This window comes from Colius striatus, unplaced genomic scaffold (assembly GCF_028858725.1).
Source record: "Colius striatus isolate bColStr4 unplaced genomic scaffold, bColStr4.1.hap1 scaffold_34, whole genome shotgun sequence".
In the NCBI taxonomy this organism is placed as follows: domain Eukaryota; kingdom Metazoa; phylum Chordata; class Aves; order Coliiformes; family Coliidae; genus Colius; species Colius striatus.
This window is the reverse complement of record NW_026908518.1, coordinates 278,125-294,755: the sequence shown is the minus strand read 5'-3', so window position 1 is coordinate 294,755 and position 16,631 is coordinate 278,125. Positions and strand designations below refer to the sequence as shown.

Sequence of the window (16,631 nt, the reverse complement as noted above, 5' to 3'; positions counted from 1 at the left end):
GGGCTTCGGGCAGAGGCGCGGGCGCTGTGGCGGCGAGGGGCCGAGGCGACGGGGCGGGCAGCGGCGGGCCCGAGCTCGGCTCCGCTCGGCTCGTGTGCGGCCCCGCCGGGCCCTTGTTCCGCCGATGGCGGCCGGGCTGGGGCCGTGGCTGCTGGGCTTGGGCTTGGCCTTGGGGCCGGCAGGTGAGAGGCGGCGGGCGGGGAGGGCGGCGAGCCCGGGGCTGGGGCGGCGGGAGATGGAGAGAGAGGAGGAGGAGAGGGAGAGAGAGAAGGCGGGAGAGGGCGAGGGCGAGTGAGGAGGAGAGAGGGAGGAGGAGAGCGAGGGAAGCGCTGTGTGTCCGGCTGTGAATTCGGTGCTCATCTGGTGCTGTGCACTGGGGCTGGACACTGCTCATGGGGCTCTGCAGCCCGTCTTGAGAGAACAGGATTCAGGAGGGCAGCGTAGGGGACAAGCTGTCCCTTGCCTGTGAGATGTCCTTGTCCCTTCTGTGTCCGTCCGTCCATCCGTCCGCAGGCGTGTGGGCGCAGCTGAGGCTGGTGGAGGCCGGCGGAGGGCAGCGAGCGCCCGGGGACTCCGTGCTCCTCTCCTGCCGCGGACACGGCTTCGACTTCGGGAGTTACGGAATGTTCTGGTACCGTCAGGCACCCGGCGGCAGGCTGCAGTGGGTGTCCCTTATCTACCCTGATTCATCAGCTATTCGATACGGACGGGCAGTGGATGGTCGAGCCACGGTGTCCCGGGACGATTCCCGGTCTGAGACATCTCTGTCTCTAAGTGCCCTGAGCCCACAGGACTCTGCCCGCTACTTCTGTGCGACGCCCACGGAGACAGGAATTGCATCTGAGGTGTAACAGAAACCTCCTGGCAGCGTCCCAGCACAGGCTGCAGGTGGCTTGGAGACAGTGAATGCTGAGGTTTCTCGGTACCTTTCTAAATGAGGCGGGTAGAGAGGAGCCATCGCTGCACAGCATAGATGATTCTGGCCTTTTTGTAAGAGCTCCTTTCCTGGCAGTGCCAGTTTCCAGACAGGCACCAACCTGTCACTCATCTGGTGCTGTGCATTGGGGCTGGACACTGCTCATGGGGCACTACAGCCCATCTTGAAAGAGTAGGATTTAGGAGGGCAGCGTAGGGGACAAGCTGTCCCTTGTCTGTGAGACGTCCTTGTCCCTGCTGTGCTCATTCAGAGCTGTTCAAAGGGACAGGACTGTCGAGGAGTGGTTAAGGGAGAATGGACATGGACCCCAGGGTATAATGTTAGGCCCGACGGGGCAAGGCAATCTGAGTTCTAGTTATATGAATTTAATGCACAATCAAGACCAGAGTCAGAGCCATGGTTAAAGCAGTTGCTGTCACGCAGACAGCAGGCCGCTTTCTCTTCCTTCAAGGTCGGGCTGTTTTCAGCTAACGAGCTAACAGCTCAAGGTGGAAAACAACTACGGGGAAAAAACAAGATGGGAAAATGTGAGGGAGCTTGCTTATCGCAGAAACCGCAAGTAGGATGAGCATAAGAATGTAATCTATTAGCTGCTGTTGCTGAGCTAGCTTTGAGGCTGCTGTGTATATAAGTTAGAGCCTGCTCTCAATAAAGAAGATTTCTGCTATCACTCACATTGAGTAGGACTGATTTCTTCCCACCCAGCTGAGAATCGGACCCTGGGTTGATCGCCGCATGAAGTAGGCTTCGTGCCTGGGTTTTTCAGGCTTTTGTGCCTGCGTTTTTCAGGCCTTCGTGCCTGCGTTTTTCAGGCCTTCGTGCCTGGGTTTTTCAGGCTTTTGTGCCTGGGTTTCAGGCTTCGTGCCTGGGTTTTTCAGGCCTTCGTGCCTGGGTTTCAGGCTTCGTGCCTGGGTGTTTCAGGCCTTCGTGCCTGGGTTTCAGGCTTCGTGCCTGGGTTTCAGGCCTTGTGCCTGGGTTTCAGGCTTTCGTGCCTGGGTTTCAGGCTTCGTGCCTGCGTTTTTCAGGCCTTCGTGCCTGGGTTTCAGGCTTCGTGCCTGGGTTTTCAGGCTTTTGTGCCTGGGTTTCAGGCCTTCGTGCCTGGGTTTCAGGCTTTGTGCCTGGGTTTCAGGCTTCGTGCCTGGGTTTCAGGCTTCGTGCCTGGGTTTCAGGCCTTGTGCCTGGGTTTCAGGCTTTGTGCCTGGGTTTCAGGCTTCGTGCCTGGGTTTCAGGCTTCGTGCCTGGGTTTCAGGCTTTTGTGCCTGGGTTTTCAGGCTTTTGTGCCTGGGTTTCAGGCTTCGTGCCTGGGTTTTCAGGCTTTTGTGCCTGGGTTTCAGGCTTCGTGCCTGGGTTTCAGGCTTCGTGCCTGGGTTTCAGGCCTTGTGCCTGGGTTTCAGGCTTTGTGCCTGGGTTTCAGGCTTCGTGCCTGGGTTTCAGGCTTCGTGCCTGGGTTTCAGGCCTTGTGCCTGGGTTTCAGGCTTCGTGCCTGGGTTTCAGGCTTCGTGCCTGGGTTTCAGGCTTTGTACCTGGGTTTCAGGCTTCGTGCCTGGGTTTCAGGCTTCGTGCCTGGGTTTCAGGCTTCGTGCCTGGGTTTTCAGGCTTTTGTGCCTGGGTTTCAGGCTTCGTGCCTGGGTTTCAGGCTTCGTGCCTGGGTTTTCAGGCTTTGTGCCTGAGTTTCAGGCTTCGTGCCTGGGTTTCAGGCTTCGTGCCTGGGTTTCAGGCCTTGTGCCTGGGTTTCAGGCTTTGTGCCTGGGTTTCAGGCTTCGTGCCTGGGTTTCAGGCTTCGTGCCTGGGTTTCAGGCCTTGTGCCTGGGTTTCAGGCTTTGTGCCTGGGTTTCAGGCTTCGTGCCTGGGTTTCAGGCTTCGTGCCTGGGTTTCAGGCCTTGTGCCTGGGTTTTTCAGGCTTCGTGCCTGGGTTTCAGGCCTTAGAGCCTGGGTTTTTCAGGCCAAGAGCCGAAAACTTCGCGGCACAAGACAGTCAATTCCTCACCATTCCAGCTTTTGAAATACAAAGGGGGTTCATCCTCCAGATGGAAACCCTTCCCTCTCTGAATGAGAAAAGGTGGAAAAGCTCCTTGTCTGACTGAGAGATAGGGAGGGGCACATGTCGGCTCCTTCCATGTGAGCCCTGATGTCCTGGTGCTAGTTCCATTTCTCAGCCATTCTTTGTGAGCTGCGCTCAAAGAGAGGATTTGTTCCTGCCCCTGGTCTAGTCCCAGCGCAGTGTCCCCCCAGCATCGCTCTGACCTTTGCTGAACGGTGCAGTGACCATGGTTTGAGTTTCTCTCTGCAGCACAAGGAGACAAGAAATAATCATAACAGTTACAATAACAAAATAATATCTGGAGGAATGCACAATGCAATTTCTCACCACACCAGTCTGCAGTTTTCCCGTGGGTGTTTCTAAACACACACACACACATTTCTCATTGCCTTAGTCTATGGACTCTCCCTCTAATGTGTGTGTCAAGTTCATTTAACTCATGACTTTTGGGCTCCAAAGCAAGGAACTTCATACAGTTCAGGTTATAGGCTATTCTCACCCACAATCTAATCCCCAGGAGGGACTGAAGTGCCTCATCTTTCCACATCCCCCAGGTGCAGCCGTGTCTTTGGGAAAAGCCGTCTCACATCTGGGTTTGCCTTTGAGAGGGAAGACTGACCCAGACTGGCTTCCTTAACCTATTCTTCATATGCCCTCCAGGGACTTTATCCCCTTGTACGGGAAGAGGAACTTTAGATTGGGCAGGGCCAGCTTGATCAGCATCTTCCAGTGTTGCCTCACCAGGTGGCTTTGGCTAAAGGTGTATCCCAGTGTTTGAAGATCCCACCCCACGTTGCTCTCAGTGTGGTCTTTAACAGCGTTGTCTGGTTTTCCTGGATGCTGGTGCATGCCAGGGGATGTGACAGACCCACTCAGCACTGTGCTCTTTGGCCCGAGGATCCCTGAGGTTGTTGCAGGATTTGGCCCCACTGTTTGACTCAGTCTTTCCTGGGTGCCATGTGTCCATAAGACTTGTGTTCCAAGGCCCAGGACCGTGTTCAGGGCAGTGGACAGGGCATGGGGAAATCTTTCCAGCCATTGGGGTGTTACCTCAACCGTTATTAGACATAGAATCACAGAATCGTTTTGGTTAGAAAAGACCTTTAGGATCTAAGCCAACCACCAACCTGACAGTCAGGAGTTTAGGAGCACTAAAGCGTGTCCCTCAGCACCTCACCCACACATCGTTAAACACTCCCAAGGATGCTGATTCTACCACATCCTTGTGCAGGCTGTTTAAAAATGAAGTACACAGAGCATCATCAGACTGGATCTGAAGGACACCTGCTTGTGTCATGGCAGGAATGACAGGCAAAGACACCCAAAGGGTACCCTGGCAATTGAAACAACTTTCTCTTTACCCACCTCAGCTGGAGGGGTGGCACAGGGCAAGGAGCAACAGCGGTGTATGGGATCATTTAAGCCTCCATCCCTGCAGACAGGGGATGGGAGAAGGGCCAGGATGGGATGGGGGTGTGGGGTACATGGAGAGATCCGTGAGTTGCTGCTGACAGCCAGTAGGATGGGAGGAGAGGGAGAGGGAGAAGGAGAGGGAGAGGGAGAGGGAGAGGGAGAGGGAGAGGGAGGGGTAGAGAGCGCAGGATGCCACTGGCTGCCTTTGCCTCCGACGCGCGTTGCTGGATCGCGGCCAATTTGTTGTGCACCACAACCCTGCGGTGTTTCCCTGCAGAACGTCCCGCCCCGCTCCGCCCGTGTGGGTGCTCGGAGGGGCGTTTGGTGCGGGGGGCCGGGCCGGGCCGGGGCGGCCGTGCGGGCTTCGGGCAGAGGCGCGGGCGCTGTGGCGGCGAGGGGCCGAGGCGACGGGGCGGGCAGCGGCGGGCCCGAGCTCGGCTCCGCTCGGCTCGTGTGCGGCCCCGCCGGGCCCTTGTTCCGCCGATGGCGGCCGGGCTGGGGCCGTGGCTGCTGGGCTTGGGCTTGGCCTTGGGGCCGGCAGGTGAGAGGCGGCGGGCGGGGAGGGCGGCGAGCCCGGGGCTGGGGCGGCGGGAGATGGAGAGAGAGGAGGAGGAGAGGGAGAGAGAGAAGGCGGGAGAGGGCGAGGGCGAGTGAGGAGGAGAGAGGGAGGAGGAGAGCGAGGGAAGCGCTGTGTGTCCGGCTTGCCCCAGTGCGGGAGCAGCCGCGGCTGAGCCCCGACGAGGGCCGGCGGGGCATTGTCCCGGGCGCGGGGCTTTGGCGGCCAGAGCGGGGTGGCGGCTGTGTCCGGGCCGGGCGGGGGGCGCTGGGGCGGCGGGTGCCCGTCCTCGGGCCGTGGGCGCGCCGTGCCCGGTGCCCGCGCTCTCCGTCCGTCCGTCCGTCCGTCCGCAGGCGTGTGGGCGCAGCAGAGGCTGGTGGAGGCCGGCGGAGGGCAGCGAGCGCCCGGGGACTCCGTGCTCCTCTCCTGCCGCGGACACGGCTTCGACTTCGGGAGGTACATTATGTACTGGTACCGTCAGGCACCCGGCGGCAGGCTGGAGTATGTGTCCCGTATCTACCCTGATTTATCACTGAGTCGATACGGACGGGCAGTGGATGGTCGAGCCACGGTGTCCCGGGACGATTCCCGGTCTGAGACATCTCTGTCTCTAAGTGCCCTGAGCCCACAGGACTCTGCCCGCTACTTCTGTGCTGCAGAGACACACGGGGACAGGAATTGCATCTGAGCTGTAACAGAAACCTCCTGGCAGCGTCCCAGCACAGGCTGCAGGTGGCTTGGGGACAGTGAATGCTGAGGTTTCTCGGTACCTTTCTAAATGAGGCGGGTAGAGAGGAGCCATCACTGCACAGCATAGATGATTTTGGCCTTTTTGTAAGAGCTCCTTTCCTGGCAGTGCCAGTTTCCAGACAGGCACGAACCTGTCACTCATCTGGTGCTGTGCACTGGGGCTGGACACTGCTCATGGGGCTCTGCAGCCCATCTTGAAAGAGCAGGATTTAGGAGGGCAGCGTAGGGGACAAGCTGTCCCTTGTCTGTGAGACGTCCTTGTCCCTGCTGTGCTCATTCAGAGCTGTTCAAAGGGACAGGACTGTTGAGGAGTGGTTAAGGGAGAATGGACATGGATCCCAGGGTATAATGTTAGGCCCGACAGGGCAAGGCAATCTGAGTTCTAGTTATATGAATTTAATGCACAATCAAGACCAGAGTCAGAGCCATGGTTAAAGCAGTTGCTGTCACACAGACAGCAGGCCGCTTTCTCTTCCTTCAAGGTCGGGCTGTTTTCAGCTAACGAGCTAACAGCTCAAGGTGGAAAACAACTACGGGGAAAAAACAAGATGGGAAAATGTGAGGGAGCTTGCTTATGGCAGAAACCGCAAGTAGGATGAGCATAAGAATGTAATCTATTAGCTGCTGTTGCTGAGCTAGCTTTGAAGCTGCTGTGTATATAAGTTAGAGCCTGCTCTCAATGAAGAAGAAGATTTCTGCTATCACTCACATTGAGTAGGACTGATTTCTTCCCACCCAGCTGAGAATCGCACCCTGGGTTGATCACCGCATGAAGTAGGCTTCGCGCCTGGGTTTTTCAGGCTTTTGTGCCTGGGTTTCAGGCCTTCGTGCCTGGGTTTTTCAGGCCTTCGTGCCTGGGTTTTTCAGGCCTTTGTGCCTGGGTTTTTCAGGCCTTCGTGCCTGGGTTTTTCAGGCCTTTGTGCCTGGGTTTCAGGCTTTGTGCCTGGGTTTCAGGCTTCGTGCCTGGGTTTTCAGGCTTTGTGCCTGGGTTTCAGGCTTCGTGCCTAGGTTTTTCAGGCTTCGTGCCTGGGTTTTTCAGGCCTTCGTGCCTGGGTTTTTCAGGCCTTCGTGCCTGGGTTTCAGGCCTTTGTGCCTGGGTTTCACGCCTTTGTGCCTGGGTTTCAGGCCTTCGTGCCTGGGTTTTTCAGGCTTCGTGCCTGGGTTTCAGGCTTCGTGCCTGGGTTTCAGGCTTTGTGCCTCGGTTTTTCAGGCCAAGAGCCGAAAACTTCGCGGCATATGGCGCCCGAACAGGGACATCACTGGGTGTTACCGGGTAAGGAGCCTGCCTGCGGGGAGCTGAGACTTGAAAATCCGGAGGCAGAGGCAGTCGTCGGAGGAAGCCTGCCTGACCCCAAGCAGAGGTTGCTGTACCCGGGGGAGTGACTACAGGTTGCAGTGAGACGAGGATCCGACAACATGGAAAAGGAGGCAGCACTCTCACTTTTACATCGCTTTTTAGAAAAGCAGGGGGTGGACTTTAAACTGACCGATTTGTCTGGTCTACTTGTACATAGTAATTGTAAAGGCTTTTTTAAAGACTCTGAGAAATATTTTGATGAGAAGGAGTGGAGAGCATATGGGACTTGTCTTTGGGACTTGGTTATAGACGAAGATAAGACTGCTCGGAAACTGATGAAACCATGGAGAGAAGTAATTAACTGTTTGAAAAAGTATAAGTTGGAAAAGGATTTGGCCGCTGCTGTAACTCAGCGGCTTGATATGCCTGAGACTGCAGCCGAGCCAACAGCTGGACTGTTTGGTATCGGGACTAATTATATCTCACCTCCCTTTTCTGGTGAGTGGCGAGAAATTGGAAACCTTCTCTGGGAAGCCACTATTGGTGGTGATAAGGACAATAGTAAGATCGGTAAAGATTTAGGTCTCGTTTGGAGAGACGTGGTGAATACTTTAAGAGAAATGCAAGCAGAACAGCGTGTGGCCATGGCTGCAGCCCTGGCGTTGACTGTTGCGCCGAGGCTGAAGGAGACAGACAAGGGAACGGACAGGTTCCTGCAGGAAGTATTAAAGAAACTGGAGCGACAAGAGACCATGGAAACACAGCCTGTCGCCACTGAAAGCCAGCCCGGTGCCGCCCGGCGCTGAGCGGGGCGTGCTGAGAGAAAAAAAAAAGGAAAAAAAAGTTCTTCTTTACACAAGAGTTTTTACAAAGTCAGAGAGGTGAAGGGAGAGAGCGCCCGCGGGAGAGCTGCTTCCCATTCGAGCCCAGCCCGCCAAGTTACCCCTGGGACGACTCGCAGGGGAATGCCGAGCGGGCGGAGTCGGGCGGGGATGCAGCGCAGGACGATCAGAGGAGAGTGGGGGAGCGCGACCCCGTGTTAGACTGGGCACCATCGGGTACGCGAGGGGAGACAAAGAAAACACGGGAGAGAGTAACAGCGGCTGCGCCGCCGGCGCCGGGGACGGCACGGAGTGAGCCAGACCCCCCCCGCCCCTTCCATCCGCAGCCGCCGCCGCGCAGCCGCTTCCCGCGCCCGGTCGGTGTCTCCGGAGCCCCCCCACACACATCGCGCTGACATCAGCCCTCACGGACCGCTGGGCTCGTCCTTTCCATCCTCAGTCCCTTGCCTCAACGAGTGTAAAAACTGTTGGTCGTGATGTTATGCATTTTGCTGTAAATGTGATAATGAATACTGGTTTTCTTACAGTGGAAACTCTCTAAGTCGTTTTAGGTGTCAGGAATGGAACTTGGAAGAACAGAACATTTTGGCATTGAGAAGCTAAAAGGTGGTTTATGTTGATGCTTCAAATGATTGTAGTAAATAGTTTTAGGCAATTTCAACAACCCAAGCAAAACATGTGGCCAAAGCAATCAGTCAGTCTACAATATGTTTATCAATGGCCACTCCAGATAATCCTTTTTCTACCTGTTTGGTGGGAGTTCCATCAGATGTGGCACAATGGCCTGTACCAAATGCATTAAAAACAAATCCCTTAGTTAAGGGTAATGGCAAAGTTGACAGCTGGGATTTGATCATTTCACGGTTGCCAATAATGACAACAGAGCCACAGGAGTTAGAATTATTGGGATCTATAAAGATGGATTTTTGTGTTGTGTTTAATTTTACCAGCAATACCAAAACATTTGGGACAGAATGTGGATCCCATCCTGGGCGTGTATAAGAACACAACATCTCGGTGCAATTATACTTCACCAAAAAGATCCAGGTCTTGTGCCTGTACAGTTACCAAAGGGAATTTTTCTGATCTGTGGGGACCAGGCATGGCCTGGAATACCCTCGAGATTACAAAGGGAACCACGCAGTTTGGGACAACTGACGCTCTTGATGCCTAATCACACAATGATTTAGAAACATCATTGTCCAAAACAATTTGTGCGTGCATTTACTGGCGAATGTGATGACCATGTTACCTTTGGTCTCCCTCAACAATAATAGCAACTAGTATATTTGCTCCAGGTGTAGGAGTATCTGCTTTATTGACTCAGCTATGCAAATTAGGATGCTGGCTTAGCAAACAAAGTAACCAAACCTCAATGACATTAGAAGACTTGATTAGTGATGTAAGTAGTATTAGACATGCACTTGTGTATCATTGTATGCATGATATCCTCATTGCTCAGGAGGAGGCATTTACTGTAGATCAAGAGAGAGATCTAGAAACCATGTTATTTAGGGAAACTAACTTTGTTTGCTCCTCGACAGCAGGACTGGTTAAAAATTACCAAGTTACGGAAAACAAGAAACACCCACAACTTAAAAGGAGATTGTGATGGTAAAGTACAATTGTGGTCCATTACGGCGAATGTATTTGCTTCAGCATTTGTACCTGGGTTGGCTGCAGCCCAGGCCTTAAGGCAGTTAGAAAAATTAGTGTGTTGGTCGGAGCAGCAAGCTAATGTTACTACTGATGTTATTGGAAAATTGTTAGCAGACCAGAAAAGCCTTAGACATGCCTTATTGCAAGATCGTGCTGCTATACATTTTTTGCTATTGGTACAAGGGCACAGATGCCAAGACTTTGAAGGCATGTGTTGTTTAATCTTTCTGATCATAGTGAATCAATTCACAAAGCTTTGACATATTTAAAGGTTCATGCTAAGAATATTATGGTGGGTTATAACCCTTTTGATGATTGGCTTCAATCAGCTTTTGGGGGGTTGTCACCTTGGCTGACTATGTTAATCAAAGAAGGGTTAAGATGGATTTTGGTTATTTTGCTTTTGCTTGTAATGTTTAGAATAGTATATAGTTGTATTATGAAGGCAGTGCCTAAATTGACTGACTCAGTCTTGATCGTGCAAAAACAAAACGGGGGATTTGTGGAGGAGTGGTTAAGGGAGAATGGACATGGACCCCAGGGTATAATGTTAGGCCTGATGGGGCAAGGCAATCTGAGTTCTAGTTATATGAATTTAATGCACAATCAAGACCAGAGTCAGAGCCATGGTTAAAGCAGTTTCTGTCATGTAGACAGCAGGCCGCTTTCTGCTCCTTCAAGGTCGGGCTGTTTTCAGCTAACGAGCTAACAGCCGAAGATGGAAAACAACTACGGGGAAAAAACAAGATGGGAAAATGTGAGGGAGCTTGCTTATCGCAGAAACCGCAAGTAGGATGAACATGAGAATGTAATCTATTAGCGGCTGTTGCTGAGCTAGCTTTGAAGCTGCTGTGTATATAAGTTAGAGCCTGCTCTCAATGAAGAAGAAGATTTCTGCTATCACTCACATTGAGTAGGACTGATTTCTTCCCACCCAGCTGAGAATCGAACCCTGGGTTGATCGCCACATGAAGTAGGCTTCGTGCCTGGGTTTTTCAGGCCTTCGTGCCTGGGTTTCAGGCTTCGTGCCTGGGTTTTTCAGGCTTCGTGCCTGGGTTTTTCAGGCCTTTGTGCCTGGGTTTCAGGCTTCGTGCCTGGGTTTCAGGATTTGAGCCTGGGTTTTTCAGACTTAGAGTCTGGGTTGCAGACTTCGAGTCTGGTTTTTCAGGCCAAGAGCCGAAAACTTCGCGGCATATGGCGCCCGAACAGGGACATCACTGGGTGTTACCGGGTAAGGAGCCTGCCTGCGGGGAGCTGAGACTTGAAAATCTGGAGGCAGAGGCAGTGGTCGGAGGAAGCCTGCCGGACCCCAAGCAGAGGTTGCTGTACCCGGGGGAGTGACTACAGGTTGCGGTGAGACGAGGATCCGACAACATGGATAAGGAGGCAGCACTCTCACTTTTACATCGCTTTTTAGAAAAGCAGGGGGTGGACTTAAAACTGACCGATTTGTCTGGTCTACTTGTACATAGTAATTGTAAAGGCTTTTTTAAGGACTCTGAGAAATATTTTGATGAGGAGTGGAGAGCATATGGGACTTGTCTTTGGGACTTGGTTATAGACGAAGATAAGACTGCTCGGAAACTGATGAAACCATGGAGAAAAGTAATTAACTGTTTGAAAAAGTATAAGTTGGAAAAGGATTTGACCGCTGCTGTAACTCAGCGGCTTGATATGCCTGAGACTGTAGCCGAATCAACAGCTGGACTGTTTGGTATCGGGACTAATTATATCTCACCTCCCTTTTCTGGTGAGTGGCGAGAAATTGGAAACCTTCTCTGGGAAGCCACTATTAGTGGTGATAAGGACAATAGTAAGATCAGTAAAAATTTAGGTCTCGTTTGGAGAGACGTGGTGAATACTTTAAAAGAAATGCAAGCAGAACAGCGTGTGGCCATGGCTGCAGCCCAGGCGTTGACTGTTGCGCCGAGGCTGAAGGAGACAGACAAGGGAACGGACAGGTTCCTGCAGGAAGTATTAAAGAAACTGGAGCGACAAGAGACCATGGAAACACAGCCTGTCGCCACTGAAAGCCAGCCCGGTGCTGCCCGGCGCTGAGCGGGGCGTGCTGAGAGAAAAAAAAAAGGAAAAAAAAAGTTCTTCTTTACACAAGAGTTTTTACAAAGTCAGAGAGGTGAAGGGAGAGAGCCCCCGCGGGAGAGCTGCTTCCCATTCGAGCCCAGCCCGCCGAGTTACCCCTGGGACGACTCGCAGGGGAATGCCGAGCGGGCGGAGTCGGGCGGGGATGCAGCGCAGGACGATCAGAGGAGAGTGGGGGAGCGCGACCCCGTGTTAGACTGGGCACCATCGGGTACGCGAGGGGAGACAAAGAAAACACGGGAGAGAGTAACAGCGGCTGCGCCGCCGGCGCCGGGGACGGCACGGAGTGAGCCAGACCCCCCCCGCCCCTTCCATCCGCAGCCGCCGCCGCGCAGCCGCTTCCCGCGCCCGGTCGGTGTCTCCGGAGCCCCCCACACACACACCGCGACGACACCGCCGGCCCCGGCCCTCACGGACCGCTGGGCTCGTCCTTTCCATCCTCAGTCCCTTGTCTCAACGAGTGTAAAAACTGTTGGTCGTGATGTTATGCCTTTTGCTGTAAATGTGATGATGAATATTGGTTTTCTTACAGTGGAAACTTTCTAAGGCGTTTTAGATGTCAGGAACAGAACATTTTGACATTGAGAAGCTAAAAGGTGGTTTGTGTTTTAGACTCATTGGTGAAGGATTTTTTTTGTCAGGAGTAAAAAAAAAAAAAAAAAAAAAGGATTTTGTCATACTGTTGATGCTTCAAATGATTGTGGTAAATGGTTTTGGACAATTTCAACAACCCAAGCAAAACATGTGGCTTACACTGGCCAAAGCAATCAATCAGTCTACAATATGTTTATCAATGGCCACTCCAGATAATCCTTTTTCTACCTGTTTGGTGGGAGTTCCATCAGATGTGGCACAATGGCCTGTACCAAATGCATTAAAAACAAATCCCTTAGTTAAGGGTAATGGCAAAGTTGACAGCTGGGATTTGATCATTTCACGGTTGCCAATAATGACAACAGAGCCACAGGAGTTAGAATTATTGGGATCTATAAAGATGGATTTTTGTGTTGTGTTTAATTTTACCAGCAATACCAAAACATTTGGGACAGAATGTGGATCCCATCCTGGGCGTGTATAAGAAAACAACCTCTTGGTGCAATTATACTTCACCAAAAAGATCCAGGTCTTGTGCCTGTACAGTTACCAAAGGGAATTTTTCTGATCTGTGGGGACCAGGCATGGCCTGGAATACCCTCGAGATTACAAAGGGAACCACGCAGTTTGGGACAACTGATGCTCTTGATGCCTAATCACACAATGATTTAGAAACATCATTGTCCAAAACAATTTGTGCATGCATTTACTGGCAAATGTGATGACCATGTTACCTTTGGTCTCCCTCAACAATAATAGCAACTAGTATATTTGCTCCAGGTGTAGGAGTATCTGCTTTATTGACTCAGCTATGCAAATTAGGATGCTGGCTTAGCAAACAAAGTAACCAAACCTCAATGACATTAGAAGGCTTGATTAGTAATGTAAGTAGTATTAGACATGCACTTGTGTATCATTGTATGCATGATATCCTCATTGCTCAGGAGGAGGCATTTACTGTAGATCAAGAGAGAGATCTAGAAACCATGTTATTTAGGGAAACTAACTTTGTTTGCTCCTCGACAGCAGGACTGGTTAAAAATTACCAAGTTACGGAAAACAAGAAACACCCACAACCTAAAAGGAGATTGTGATGGTAAAGTACAATTGTGGTCCATTACGGCGAATGTATTTGCTTCAGCATTTGTACCTGGGTTGGCTGCAGCCCAGGCCTTAAGGCAGTTAGAAAAATTAGTGTGTTGGTCGGAGCAGCAAGCTAATGTTGCTACTGATGTTATTGAAAAATTGTTAGCAGACCAGAAAAGCCTTAGACATGCCTTATTGCAAGATCGTGCAGCTATACATTTTTTGCTATTGGCACAAGGGCACGGATGCCAAGACTTTGCAGGCATGTGTTGTTTTAATCTTTCTGATCATAGTGAATCTATTCACAAAACTTTGACATATTTAAAGGTTCATGCTAAGAATATTATGGTGGGTTATAACCCTTTTGATGATTGGCTTCAATCAGCTTTTGGGGGGTTGTCACCTTGGTTGACTATGTTAATCAAAGAAGGGTTAAGATGGATTTTGGTTATTTTGTTTTTGCTTGTAATGTTTAGAATAGTATATAGTTGTATTATAAAGGCAGTGGCTAAATTGACTGACTCAGTCTTGATTGTGCAAAAACAAAACGGGGGATTTGTGGAAGAATGGTTAAGGGAGAATGGACATGGACCCCAGGATATAATGTTAGGCCTGATGGGGCAAGGCAATCTGAGTTCCAGTTATATGAATTTAATGCACAATCAAGACCAGAGTCAGAGCCATGGTTAAAGCAGTTGCTGTCATGTAGACAGCAGGCCGCTTTCTCTTCCTTCAAGGTCGGGCTGTTTTCAGCTAACGAGGTAACAGCCCAAGGTGGAAAACAACTTTGGAGAAAAACAAGATGGGGAAATGTGAGGGAGCTTGCTTATCGCAGAAACCGCAAGTAGGATGAGCATAAGAATGTAATCTATTAGCTGCTGTTGCTGAGCTAGCTTTGAAGCTGCTGTGTATATAAGTTAGAGCCTGCTCTCAATAAAGAAGATTTCTGCTATCACTCACATTGAGTAGGACTGATTTCCTCCCACCCAGCTGAGAATCGGACCCTGGGTTGATCGCCGCATGAAGTAGGCTTCGTGCCTGGGTTTTTCAGGCTTCGTGCCTGGGTTTTTCAGGCTTCGTGCCTGGGTTTTTCAGGCTTTTGTGCCTGGGTTTCAGGCTTCGTGCCTGGGTTTTCAGGCTTTTGTGCCTGGATTTTTCAGGCCTTCGTGCCTGGGTTTTTCAGGCTTCGTGCCTGGGTTTCAGGCCTTCGTGCCTGGGTTTTTCAGGCCTTTGTGCCTGGGTTTTTCAGGCTTTTGTGCCTGGGTTTCAGGCCTTCGTGCCAGGGTTTTTCAGGCCTTCGTGCCTGGGTTTCAGGCTTTTGTGCCTAGGTTTCAGGCCTTCGTGCCTGGGTTTTTCAGGACTTCATGCCTGGTTTTTTCAGGCTTTTGTGCCTGGGTTTTTCAGCCTTCGTGCCTGGGTTTCAGGCTTCGTGCCTGGGTATTTGAGGCCTTCGTGCCTGGGTTTCAGGGTTCGTGCCTGGGTGTTTCAGGCTTCATGCCTGGGTTTTTCAGGCCTTCGTGCCTGGGTTTTTCAGGCTTCGTGCCTGGGTTTTTCAGGCCTTCGTGCCTGGGTTTTTCAGGCTTCGTGCCTGGGTTTTTCAGGCTTCATGCCTGGGTTTCAGGCTTCGTGCCTGCGTTTTCAGGCTTTTGTGCCTGGGTTTCAGGCTTCGTGCCTGGGTTTCAGGCCTTCGTGCCGGGGTTTTTCAGGCCTTCGTGCCTGGGTTTCAGGCCTTCGTGCCTGGATTTCAGGCTTCGTGCCTGCATTTTCAGGCTTTTGTGCCTGGATTTCAGGCTTTGTGCCTGGGTTTCAGGCCTTCGTGCCAGGGTTTTTCAGGCCTTCGTGCCTGGGTTTCAGGCTTTTGTGCCTAGGTTTCAGGCCTTCGTGCCTGGGTTTTTCAGGACTTCATGCCTGGTTTTTTCAGGCTTTTGTGCCTGGGTTTTTCAGCCTTCGTGCCTGGGTTTCAGGCTTCGTGCCTGGGTATTTGAGGCCTTCGTGCCTGGGTTTCAGGGTTCGTGCCTGGGTGTTTCAGGCTTCATGCCTGGGTTTTTCAGGCCTTCGTGCCTGGGTTTTTCAGGCTTCGTGCCTGGGTTTTTCAGGCCTTCGTGCCTGGGTTTTTCAGGCTTCGTGCCTGGGTTTTTCAGGCTTCATGCCTGGGTTTCAGGCTTCGTGCCTGCGTTTTCAGGCTTTTGTGCCTGGGTTTCAGGCTTCGTGCCTGGGTTTCAGGCCTTCGTGCCGGGGTTTTTCAGGCCTTCGTGCCTGGGTTTCAGGCCTTCGTGCCTGGATTTCAGGCTTCGTGCCTGCATTTTCAGGCTTTTGTGCCTGGATTTCAGGCTTTGTGCCTGGGTTTCAGGCTTCGTGCCTGGGTTTTTCAGGCCCTTCGTGCCTGGGTTTTTCAGGCTTTTGTGCCTGGGTTTCAGGCTTCATGCCTGGGTGTTTCAGGCTTCGTGCCTGGGTTTTTCAGGCTTTTGTGCCTGGGTTTCAGGCCTTCGTGCCTGGGTTTCAGGCCTTGTGCCTGGGTTTCAGGCTTCGTGCCTGGGTTTTTCAGGCCAAGAGCCGAAAACTTCGTGGCACAGGACAGTCAATTCCTCACCATTCCAGCTTTTCAAATACAAAGGGGGTTCATCCTCCAGATGGAAACCCTTCCCTCTCTGAATGAGAAAAGCTGGAAAAGCTCCTTGTGTGACTGAGAGATAGGGAGGGGCACATGTCGGCTCCTTCCATGTGAGCCCTGATGTCCTGGTGCTAGTTCCATTTTTCAGCCATTCTTTGTGAGCTGGGCTCAAAGAGAGGATTTGTTCCTGCCCCCGGTCCAGTCCCAGCGCAGTGTCCCCCCAGCATCACTCTGACCTTTGCTGAACGCTGCAGTGACCATGGTTTGAGTTTCTCTCTGCAGCACAAGGAGACAAGAAATAATCATAACAGTAACAATAACAAACTAATATCTGGAGGAATGCACAATGCAATTTCTCACCACACCAGTCTGCAGTTTTCCCATTGGGATTTCTAAACACACACACACACATTTCTCATTGCCTTAGTCTATGGACTCTCCCTCTAATGTGTGTATCAAGTTTATTTAACTCATGACTTTTGGGCTCCAAAGCAAGGAACTTCATACAGTTCAGGTTATAGGCTATTCTCACCCAAAATCTAATCCCCAGGAGGGACTGAAGTGCCTCATCTTTCCACATCCCCCAGGTGCAGCCGTGTCTTTGGGAAAAGCTGTCTCATATCTGTATTTGCCTTTGCCAGAGGCAAGACTGACCCGGACTGGCTTCCTTAACGTATTCTTCATATGCCCTCCAGGGACTTTATCCCCTTGTACGGGAAGAGGAACTTTAGATTGGGCAGGGCCA

General features: G+C 51.8%; 1 protein-coding gene across 1 annotated transcript in view; it reads left to right on the top strand.

Moving 5' to 3' along the window:
* Positions 1-16,631, top strand: part of LOC133629226 (M1-specific T cell receptor alpha chain-like) — a 142,636-nt gene that overhangs the window by 88,397 nt on the left and 37,608 nt on the right. The gene's annotated exons all lie outside the window — the stretch shown is intronic.